This window comes from Petaurus breviceps, unplaced genomic scaffold, assembly GCF_028583685.1.
Source record: "Petaurus breviceps papuanus isolate PSGF00001 unplaced genomic scaffold, PetGlider_PUasm1.0 47, whole genome shotgun sequence".
Taxonomy (NCBI): Eukaryota; Metazoa; Chordata; class Mammalia; order Diprotodontia; family Petauridae; genus Petaurus; species Petaurus breviceps.
The window spans coordinates 10,247,087-10,259,376 of record NW_027186349.1 but is presented as its reverse complement, the minus strand read 5'-3'; the positions used below and the strand labels follow the sequence as shown (position 1 = coordinate 10,259,376).

Here is a 12,290-nt window from a genome sequence, read left to right as displayed (position 1 = left end):
ATACCACAAACAAATTATTTTTTAAAATGCAAAAAGTGTAATTAAAAAATTAACCTATTTTGTCTATTTGAGTAAGATTGAGTTCCTTAGTTAAAACTATATTGCTGATTGTGGGAAGAAAAAGGAAATTAGGAGATTCAAAAGAAAAACATTTTGAAACAAGAAAGATGGAGGTTAATATTCTTGTTTGCTTGTAATTAAAAGGGATTATCCACTTTTTTAATTAGTGATACAGGTACTGGCAGAATACAATAGCATTTGAGTATGTTTTTAACTTTTGAATATGAATTCTAATTATTCATTTACAAATAAAAATTTTAATTTTAATCTGATTTTAATTTAACTAAAATATATTGAAGTACAATATATATATATATATATATAATATCATATATTGATATAACTCCCTATACTCATAGCTCTTAATAATGCCTCCTGAAACAACAACTACTATTACTACTACTACTACTACTACTGCTGCTGCTGCTGCTGCTGCTGCTGCTGCTGCTGCTGCTACTTCTCCTCCTCCTTTTTTTCTTCCCTTATCAACTTTCCCCTAGACTATTGAAATAGCTCTCTTCTTCAAGTACCTGCCCATGACAATCCATCCTCCGCACAGATGATTGAGTGGTTTTCTTTAAGCACGTATCTGACCATGTCATTCCCCTTCATACTCAATAAACTCTGGTTGCTCCCTATTGTCTCAGAGATGAAATCTGAGATTCTTTCTTTGGTTTTAAATCTCTTCACAGATTGGTCATAGCCCATCTGTCTAGTATCATTCATTAGACATTTTCCCCATCCCAAACCATAGGGTCTAACCAAACTGGCTTTCTTTCTGTTTCTCAAACATTTTCAAAGGCTGAGCCTTTCTGATGGCACTCCCTCCACACTTCAGCCTCATGGAAACTCCCACTTCCTTCAAGATAGCTCAAGAATCACCTTCTACTTGAAACTTGTCCTGATCCCATTAAACCTAACTAGGTTGTATTTATTTCAAATTTCTTCTCTCTATACTTATTCTGTATATACTCACACATACATGTTGTGTTAATCAGTAGAATATGTTTCTTGAAAGAACAAGATATTTCATTCCTTATATTTGATAGGGCCTAGCACAGACCATGCCTAGAGAAGGCATTTGACTGATTGGTCGATTTACTGATTAAAGGGAGATTAGTGATATATACTACTTTATATCATATACAGGTGATACACATGCACATGCATGTGTTTATAATGTTACATGTGTGTAATTTTTAAGGAATACCAAAAAGCATATTCTTCTATTTTAGTGATATCCTGGGCAAAATATGGAAGTCATAAATACCTTTTAACTTTTTGTCTAATTCAACAATGTAAACAATTAGAGTAATATATGCAAATAAATATTTGTGATGCACTCCTTCTAGTACAGGCACTGGCAGAGAGTAGGCTTATGATTGTTTATTGAATTGAATTGTATTAAATGCAAAAACATAAGATATGTGAGATGTGTGTAAAAAACACATGGGAAAACATAAATACATGGCAGTGTGGACCTATAATTCCATTGAAATATAAATATCAGTGGGGAAATACCTTATGCCAAAGTAAATCAACAACTTCTCTGTAACTTCCAGTCCCAGAGCATTGCCTGAAACAAAACGAGTTTAAGCGACTTGCCCATGGGCACATAGCAAAGATGTGTCAGTCCCAGGTCTTCCTGATGACAAGCCTAGCCCTTTATTTGCTATGTATGCCACACTGTCTCTTATATACAGACTTATGGGGATTTTTTTAAGTTAAGGATGAAATCTTAGTTTAGTATTGGAAGCAGAACTTGGAGACCTGTCTAAAATCATATGAAGAGTTTGTTCGATTTCCAACAGCCAAATCTGAGTTTTCATTTTGCTTCTGAGAAGCTATTTCTACAATGCACTTTTCCATTCATGCTCAGATTTTGAAAGAGCTACAAACTTTTTACACTTTTTTGTTGATTGATGCTTAAAGTAAAAGGAGTAGATTTCTCCAGACACACTATATGACATATAAAATGCAATTAAGTTTGATGAGCTAGCACAAATAGGAATTTCCCAGAAGGCGGTTCAGCTTTTTATGTGATATCAGAACTTCACATTACTACAATTCAGTTTTCCTTTTTGATGTCAGCCATGTGAGAAAGCAAACCTGGTGCCTAAGATAATTAACTTGTTAGGAGATATTAATTTCAATCAGTATGATCATTTCATTTGCCTTGTTAGAATGAAAACTTAGGAGCTTCAAAAAATAGGGAAATTATAAGGTCATACTATCTTAGGTAACATTAATACTTTGTCAAAATATCCAATGCTTAGTGCATTCAAGGGAGATTGGGTTAGGGGAAGTTTTAGTTAAGGAAGGTCTTAGAATCATGGATTGGAAAAGGAACCCTGGTTTTAAATAAATTTGTAACCTGACCAGAGTCAAACAACTAGTAAGTGCGTGGGACAGAATTATAATTCAGGTCTTCCTGCCTCTCAGTACAGGATTCTAAACACTACACCCCCACTTGAAAAAGAGATGTCCTTCAAAGGCATCTATTGGTTACAAAATCATAGTTTGGGAGTTGAGAGGGATCTTGGGCCATTGGGCTTCACCCTTTCATTTTATGGATTGAGGAACTAGGCTGAGACAGATCAAAGTACTTGCCCAGGGTCATACAGGTAATAAATTTTTGAAATAGGATTTGAATTCAGTTTTTCCTGACTCCTAGACTTGTGTTCTAGACACTCCACCACCTAATAGGCAAGGCCAACAATGGATCTCAAAATTTCAATTAAGGTATAGTGGGTAGGCAGGGCTTGAGAAGGAATCATCAAAGTATATGTTCTATAACAAAACTCAGTGCACATGGGATAAAGTAAAGAAAAACCTAATTTCAGCTTCCCATCATTGCCTCTTTAACAACTATGTGATACAGTGTTTCTTAGAATGAATGGACTTACTGTATCATTTTGAGCATTACAATGTTGGTAAATTAAGATGAAGACTTTCTCTGATATATTAAATCTCTGAGTATGTTTAGAGAAGAGGAGAGAGGGTCATGTTTCAGTTTCTGATTCCCTGGAAATGACTGGCAGAAGTCCTTTCTTGGCTCAGCTCTGTGTACTTTATGGTGCTCTGTACAGAGATACTGGGTGCCAGAAACAACAATCATGTCAAATTGCACTTCATGGTTGAAAAAAGTTATCTCTGTCCAGCACGTTTCTATTCTTAATGAAAAAAAAAAGTATGAACAGATGGATAAATTTACTTGCTTTAAGCCCCATTGGTGGTGAATCTTATGAAATCTTTTGCCCATGATATGTTTGTTTTCTTTTACTTTTGTTCCCCGAGATATATAATTCAATATTTGAAAGTTGGTTCTGGCAAAGTTAACCAAACACTTCTTACATTAATCCTACAGATATGTTTGTTTATTCATGTCCAATACTCCCATTCTTTAAATATCTGTTGCATGTACCCAGGACATGTCAATAACCAGTCATTGTTCTCTGGCTTAAAGATCTGCAATTTAGGGTGTGGAGAAAGGTACATGATTGAGCAAATGAACAAACACAATTTTGCACATGTATAATTGTTATATTAAATAATGTTATAAATTATTTTATATGATAATATATTATATTTCATAATATCTGATAAGTCATCCAATATTTGCTTTTGGTCATCTATATTTTATTTATTCATGCTTTCATTTTATATAGTTTATTTTAGGGAAAAATAACCTCTTATATCCCACACTATTTTTTTTTCTTCTTTTGTTTAATATAGAGTATTTATAAGGCCAGTTTATTAGGGTATGGGCCACAATCCAAACTCTGATTCTGGAAATTATAAAGAATCACTTATAAATCTTCAAAATAAAGTCAGCTATCCTTTGTTATCTGAATACACTAAAATATTGTAAAACAGATATTACATATATGTGTATGCTTATAAACACAAACAAATACACATATGACAAATGTGTGCATACATTTATATATATACATGTCATATGTATATGTGTGTATGTATTAAGTAACCAACACACACTAGGCATTTGGGATACAAATACAACCCCTAACTCTGTACATCTGTGTCTATGTATGTGTGTGTGTGTTAGAAAGGGAAATAAAAACAGACAAGAGGCAGAGAGAGGAAGGCAGAAAATTTCCCTTTTCCACAAAATTTTTGTCCATTCCGAAAATACTTCGGAAATCAAAATGGCATAATAACTAGGATTACAGATTACCCTTTGCCATTATTCTTTTGATTAACAAGGAAGTAGGGGCCTTCTGGGTATCATCTATCCTGGTTTTAGAACACTTCTTATTTAACTCCATATTTGTTTTACTTTTAGCTAAGGGCATGGTTGTATGTATGTATGTATGTATGTATGTCATCTTTTAAAAAAATAATAAAACAATACTGTAAGGAACATGGTAAGCAGCAATATCTTCTTGAATCACTAGTGAAGAATTATTGATCATTCTCTTTGTCCTCCCTCCCAAGAATCTATCAGCCAAAACCATATGTATTTGTTTTTTATATTTCACTTTGGGAGAAAAAAGAATAGAATGTAAGCTCCTTGAGAATAGGATATAATTCATTTTTTCTTTTTATCCCCAGTATCTAGCATAGTACTTGACATATAATAAGGCATTAATAAATAAAAGCTTTTTGATTAAGTGATTGGTTAAGTACCCTACAAACTGGATAGCTAATCAGATAAATCAGATAAATTATTTTTTTGCAAAAAGGTAAGTGACAGATAAGGGCAAATTAAAAGAATCCTTTAAATGTGGTATAGGAACAATGGAGAAGCTATTTGGGAACATTCTGTACCCTTCAAATCATACCACATTTATAGCTACTGGCTTCTAGTCATAAAGCTCTTTACTATGATGGCCTTGTTGGAATGGGGTGGAGGAAGTTGTAACACATTTAGATATAATTCATCAGGAAGATTACAAATCACAAAACAGAAAGCATTTTCTTACCCTGTACAGAACTATGAACGTTTAGTCCTTGAAATGCTGTATATAGCTCTCATTGTTGTATATCAAGAAATATATATGAGAAGGAAGAGGGAAAGGTCCAGAAAACAATTATAATAATTAACAGGATGGTTGAGGAAGGGAAATTGCTCTATATGGATGCATTAAAAACAATTGGGACTCTCCTATCTAAAAAATTAATTTATTGAGATAAAATTTTATTGGAGTCAATGAAACTGTGGAGCGTTATGGTTAGAGTAAACACAGGCTTGTTTATGTATCTTAGTATATTATAACTAGGGGATTTCCCTTGGAGCTTGAAACAAATAAATTCAGAATAGATAAAAGATAGTGCAACACTGAACAGAAGGCCAGAGTGGTTAAGAAATTTATGAAGCTCATAACAGAAATTATTGAGAATGAGGAAACCTGGGTTCTAGCCCCATCTCTACCATTAGTGGCTTTATAACTTTGCACCAGTAACTCATTTCTTTGGTTATGTTTCCTCATTGTAAAATAAGGAAGTTGAACTAAAAAAAAGTCTTTTTAGTATTAATATTCTTTGCTTTATAGTCATTCTATGATTGAAGAGGTTGAGTCTCAAAATATAAATACAGCCAAACAACAATCTAGATAACATTTAAATTTAACAGATTGAGTGGAAGTTAAGGAAGGCAGCAATAGCATGAGAAATCTCCAGCTGAGAGGAGTTTGAGCAAGGCTGGAAGACCTGCCTCAGTTGTCCATAGCTAGGTTTAAGACATACTTACCTGGGAACCCAGTCCTACAGTGTAGTGAGAAAACTGAATCCACCAGCTTCATCTCTTGACTCTTTATCTCATATCTGGTACCAGACCCTTGTAGCCTGAAACCAGAAGCTCTTCTTTCTGCACTTTCCTATTGGACTTTCTTGTAAATTCATGATTTTTACCCTTCTCCCACCTCTAATGTGACCTTGTACCCCCTATCTGCTCATTAACCCAATTTGATTCATTCAAGAGACACCTTGGCAGAATAGAATGATGGACTTGGAATTAGGAAAACTTAGTTTCAGATAGTTAAGCCCATACTTATCTGATGTGGTGACCCTGAGCAAATCACTGAACTTCTCTAAGCCTCAGTGTCATCATCTGTTTAAAAAGGAGGGGGGCATAGTAACAAATAACTCACAGAGTGGTTGTCTGCCTGCCTTAAGTGTCTCCCCACTCCAATCCATTTTCCATTCAGTTACCAAAATTATATTCCTAAAACTTATTTCCAACCATGTCACCCCACCTACTCAACAAATTTTAGTGGTTCCATTTAGCTTCCAAATCCCTTCATAACCCAGCAACCTCCTACCTTTCCAGTCTTTTTAAACCTTACTCCTTACCATATACTTAGATCCAGTGATACTGGCCTCTTGGCTATTCCATGATCAAGATTCTCTATCTCTCTATCCCCCATGCTTGTAATGTTCTCTCTTTTCATCTATACCTTCTGGCTTCCCTAGTTTCCTGTAAGTATCTTCTAAAGTAAACCTTTGACGAGTCTCTTAATTTTGATCTCTCTTTAAATTATTCCTCCTTTATCTTGCATATAGTTTATTTGTACATATTGTTTGTTTGTTCTCTCCCCTATTAGATTGTGAGGTCCTTGAGGAAGGAACTGTCTTTTGCTGCACTTATCATAGTGCTTGGTACATAGTAGGTGCTTAATTCATGTTTATTGACTGTTGACTTGTACTACTTGGCTTAATGAATGTGTTCCTTATGAAACCCATTGGATATGTTTTCCATATATCATTATCCCCATTTTACAGATGAGGACACAGATGGAAAGTGATTTGTCTTGGATTAGTAATTTGAGGCTTTAGTCCAGTTATAAGAGGATTTATTCAGGAAATAAATAAGATCAGAAAAGAATTTAGAGACAGAAAGTTAATATATGATGCCACCATCATCTGTTGATATATGTGGTTTCCTGCCAGTTATAGTCTCCTAGCTAAAATTCTGTCTTCAGAATGCAAATCATAACACTCATGGCAGTCAAGAATATGACAGAGGGAAAACAATGCTTTCACCTCCTTTATTAACCATGATCTGTTTATCTGAAATTGAACATCTTCCTAGAAATGTATAGCTCAAAGAAATATCAGTGGATAGTGAAATTACCCCACCTACACCTCCCTACACACACACACATACACACACACCCTTTTTTTATCACTGTGCAATATCTGTTTCTTTCTCTTCCTTCTAAAGCAGGGATTCATAACCTAGGGTCCATGAATATGTTTTTCCCCAAAAATCTTGATAACTCTATTTCAACGTATTTGATTTTCTTTGTAATGCAATGTACTTTGTTATATGTATTCAAAAACATTATTCTAAGAATAGACTAGACCATAATGCAAATGGGATCCATGATACAAAAAAAAAAGGCTAAGAACTTTTATTCCTTTGGAACTATTCTCAGACATTGTGCTTCATTCTCATCTATATTGAGTCATTTTCTTATATTCCATTTATTTGTGTGCCCATATTACCCCCATACAATATTGTAACCTCAATGATTACAGGTTTTTTTGCCCATATTTTATCTTTATATCCTCAGGACCTAGCATGGTGCTTTGAATATAGGTAGAACTCAATAAATGTTTTTAAAATTGCTAAAGGACCTTGCACCAAATTTCTTGAAAGATTGGTTTAACGGGACTGGGAGAGGAATAAGATAGAGAACACAGTGACAGAGCATTAAGAGCAGCAGAATCTGGGTTCAGATCCCATCTCTGATGCTACCCATGTGATTTTGTGCAAATCACTTAACTTTCCTGGACCTCAGATTCCTTATTTGCACAATAAGGAGGTTAGATGACCTCTAAGTTCCCTTTCACTTCTAGATGTGCGATCCTCTGAAAGAATGAATATATCTACAAAAAGGAGCTAGACTGAACACAAAGGAGGCAAAATTTGTTTGTTTAGCAATCTCACTAAGCCAGCTCTGTTTGGAATCCATTACTGATTTAAAGCAACACTATAAATATAAATGAATGTTAAGTAGAACATGTTCTTTGAATGCACCAAATTAGTATAATTCAAAAGGGAGAAATGGAAGAGAAAATATTTGATTTTTTTCTCTATACTATTTCCTTTTGCTTCTCAGCAGGTGTAGAAGCTTTTCAGAGACTCATTAGGACTGCTGAAGAGGTGTGTGAGTTGAAATCAAAAAGGAAATTTGTTTTAATACTGTTCATATTTTAACCAACTCTTTAATCAACTCTTTAGCCAAATTCAGAAGGACTCAACAAAGGGGCACATGTCTGTTCCCAGGAACATATGCATACCTCTATTTTGGCGGTAAGCATATACTAAGAAAAGAGAGGGAAGTATTTTTCAAGTAAACATGACATGATCTTTACTGCCAGAGTGCCCCTAGTCAGACAGCTGCTGCACTGCTGCATTGGGCTGGTGAAGAAAGAAGACTTAAAATGGGAGCCGGACCAGATGATCCCTAAGGTTCCTCCTGATGCTAACAGTCTATGATTATATGGCCCCACAATGTAGCCTTTGGATGCATCCCCACTGAGACAAGTGCTATTATTTGCCACATCCTAATTTCTTTTGGCAAAAGCCGGAATCCAGTATTTTTATTCTTATTCTTTTTATTTCAGGAAATCGACAAACCCCAAATACCAAATAATGTTATGTTCACGTCTGTGAGTTTTGCCAGGAAAACTCACTTGTGATTCTGTATTGGGGTGCTGATGCAGGGCTGATGGCTGCCCACAGCTATGGAAAAGTAACACTACAAAGTCACTGAGGGTTGGCTAATAGACTGTAATTCTCAGGATATGGTTTAGTGAAAATGAATGCCATTTTCCTTTGAGGAGGACAGTCCCCCTGCTAATGATATAGTTTAAATAGCTATTTATTTTGCTTGCACTGGGGACTATATACTTGAGTAAATGGAAAACCATCTTAAAATGTTAAACCTTAACCTCAATCCCCTCTCCCACTCCTACCCTGAATAGCAATTCCCACGGCTATTATTTACAAGTCCCATGGTTCTTTAGTCCTCTACCTCCCTCTAAGATGAAAATTCATTTTAAACATCATGTGGTCAGCTGGGGAGGCTGAAGCTGGCAGATTTCTGGAGCTTAGGAGTTGTGAACTGCAATGGGCCAAGCTGACCTGGGTGTCTCTACTAAGTTGGGCATCACAGTACTGAGACCCAAGTTAGTGTAGCCTGCCAGGGGGCAGAAGAGGGAGAAACCAGCCAAGGCAAAAAAATAAGCAAATCAAAGCTCCCACGCTGTTCAGTAGAAGAATCAGGCTCATGAGCAGCCCCTGCACTTCAAGGACAGACAAGAAATGGAGATATTGCCTTTACATACATACACATAGATGCATACATACACATGTGTACATATATATTTGTATGTGCATATGTATGTGCATTTACATATGTATACATATGTAAGTATATTTTAATGTAATGCATCTATCAAAGCTAAAGCTCAAACATAATCTAATTCTTTATAGCAGTAAAGAACAGGTAAATTCATGAATAACATTATCATTTACACTTCCATTCTCAAAGCTAATATTTAACATTATCTCTGTTGTTTTTAATTATTTATATATTTATGTTATATATAAGGATATAATATAATTATATATTTACATATTAATTATATCTTAATTATTGTCCTTAGTTACTATTAGCAATGAAATTGTGCTTTCATTTTACAATTATATTTCAATTCTAAAAGCATTTTTATTTTGCAACAGGGAGCTAAGTTTGCTAGACTTCCATTTGTTAACCACTCTAAAAGAAGACGACAAACATTTTTAAATGCTTATTTTGTTCCATGCACTGTGCTAAGCATTAGGGATACAAATACAAAGAAAAAGCAATACTGTTGATCACCCCCCAAAAAAGTTCAAACCGTTTTAAAAATAAAATTTTAAATCAGTCCATAAAACATCAATCAATGAACTTGTTACAAGTATCATGAAGTATAACTGGTGGTGGAGGTGGTGGGGGTAATGATTGTGGTGGTGGTCATGCTAATCATAAAAATGAAAGTAGTAATCATAGAAATGAGGCAGTTAGATGTGGCAATGGATGGAGTGCAGGACCCAGGATCAGGAAGACTCCTCTTTCTGACTTCAAATCTGACCTCAGACACTTACTAGTTGTGTGACCCTGGGTAAGTCACCTAACCCTGATTGCTTCAGATCCTCCTTTATCAAATGAGCTGGAGAAGGAAAATGAGAACATATGTTTGAGGAATTGGTGTAGAAGATGAGAATGATTGGTCACTTCAGGCTAGAGTTTTTTTTTTAATTTCTGGAAGTGGGAAACACTTATAATTTCTAGGAAGATATTAGTAATTTTTAAAAAATATTTTCTTCTTGGAAAATCTATGGTGGCATACTAGGAAAACTGAAGAATTGTCTTTAAAAAGGCCTGATCCTGGCTCTGCTATTTATGGACTGTGGGGTCTTGGGTAATTCTAGGGCCTCTGCTTCCACATCTCAAAATGAGGGGTTTTGTCAAGATGATCATTGCTCTGCTCATATGGCATGAAACATAACCTTAATAAATGCTTAATATTAATTTCATTTTAAAGTGTTACTGGAGAAGCTGATGAACCTGGATCTTTGTGATTGTCATTCAAGCATAAGCTTCTTGAGGGGAAGGATTGTCTTTCTTTTTCCTATTTGTATCCCGGGTGCTTAGTACAATGCCGGTACACAGAAGGTGCTGTTAATTAATTAATTAATGTTAATTAATAAATGTTAGTTGAAATCCATTTTATTGTAATTTAGTCACTTTTTTTGTTATCCATGACTTGGAAAAGCCTAGTTATTTGGGCCATGAGGTCATATCCAGTTACCACCATTGATTTAGTGACATCTACATCATTTGTAGGCACAGTGCCTTGAAAAAAATAAACAGCCTTTGAAATAACAAAACCAAGACTCAAAAAAATACTGAAGAAAATAACACCTCCAAAAATAGACTAACCCAAATGGCAAAAGGAGGTCCAAAAAGCTGATGAAGAAAAAAATGCCTTAAAAATTCGATTGGACAAATGGAAAAGGAAGTCCAAAAGCTCACTGAAGAAAATAATTCCTTAAGAAGAAATAACAAAACAAACCTATAACATAATTATATACCCCCAAAAAAGTGAATATTGGCCAAATTAACTTCTCAGATGCTTTTGAACTTATGGGGGCTTAACAAAAAATGTGGAAAAGACAACTAGATTTATATAAACTCTCCTAGAAACAAATGATATAGGTTTCTAATCCCCTCCAAGAGTGATACTGGTTTTCATGTAGAAAGATGATGCTGATTTATCATCAATAAGGTACATAAGTGTTTGGGTATCAGAATCTATGGTCTCTCACCTTTCCCCCCTTATGATGACACTCGTTTGGAAGACAGCTGGCTGGGGTTAAGGATGGCCTGTATTTATGCAAGGATAATTGGTACATATATAATCTTTTTTCTTGTTGATAATATATTCTAAATCAGTAGCTTGATTCAAATCACATACCTATTCTATGGGTACAACCTTCCTCTTTTTGAATTACCAGGATCCCTTTTTTTGTTGTTGCTTTACTTCTCAAAAACTTCCTAAACAAAGGGAAAGGATTGAATAGCATACTTTCTAGCCAACAGTCTCCTAGAAACAGTTTAACAATCAATTGTAGGGGTGGAGAAAAGGGGGAGGGAATATGTGCACAAAACATTTTCTTATGTTTAATCTGTTATTAATATTTTCTCCGTCACTTTAAGTCTAGATAGAGAGATTAATGGATAAATGGACAGATGGATGGATGGATGAATAAAACAAGCCCTTCTTTGTAGTGTTTGCTGGTTCCAAAGTGTAAATGCTCACATTGAAAATATAACAATTTCCTCCCAAAATCTGATTTGAGCTGGCTCCAGAATACCCTTATTTGAAACCAGTTGCCTATTGGCTCCAGTTTTGAGATCCCTGCTCATTACAGGTAACTGTCATTGCTTAAATATCAGTTAAATAGGAAGCTATACATAGAATAATTTTTTTTGTGCAGTGAGAGCTCTATAAGCATCTATTGAATGAATGGTTCTAAGTGACATAATATCAACTAAAAAATGGATATCCCTTTTTTAGTACTTTTTTTTCTGGCCCACAAAAATATAATTGGCCCACAGCTAAACATAAATTATCTATTTTGTGGGAAACAATGCGTTTATCCAAAAAAATTATATCATGGGTTGTTATAGCCTCCCACCCACCCCAGCCCA

General features: G+C 34.9%; 1 protein-coding gene across 2 annotated transcripts in view; it reads left to right on the top strand.

The window, feature by feature from the left end:
• FBXL7 (F-box and leucine rich repeat protein 7) overlaps positions 1 to 12,290 on the top strand; it is a 490,782-nt gene that overhangs the window by 271,500 nt on the left and 206,992 nt on the right. The window lies entirely within an intron of this gene.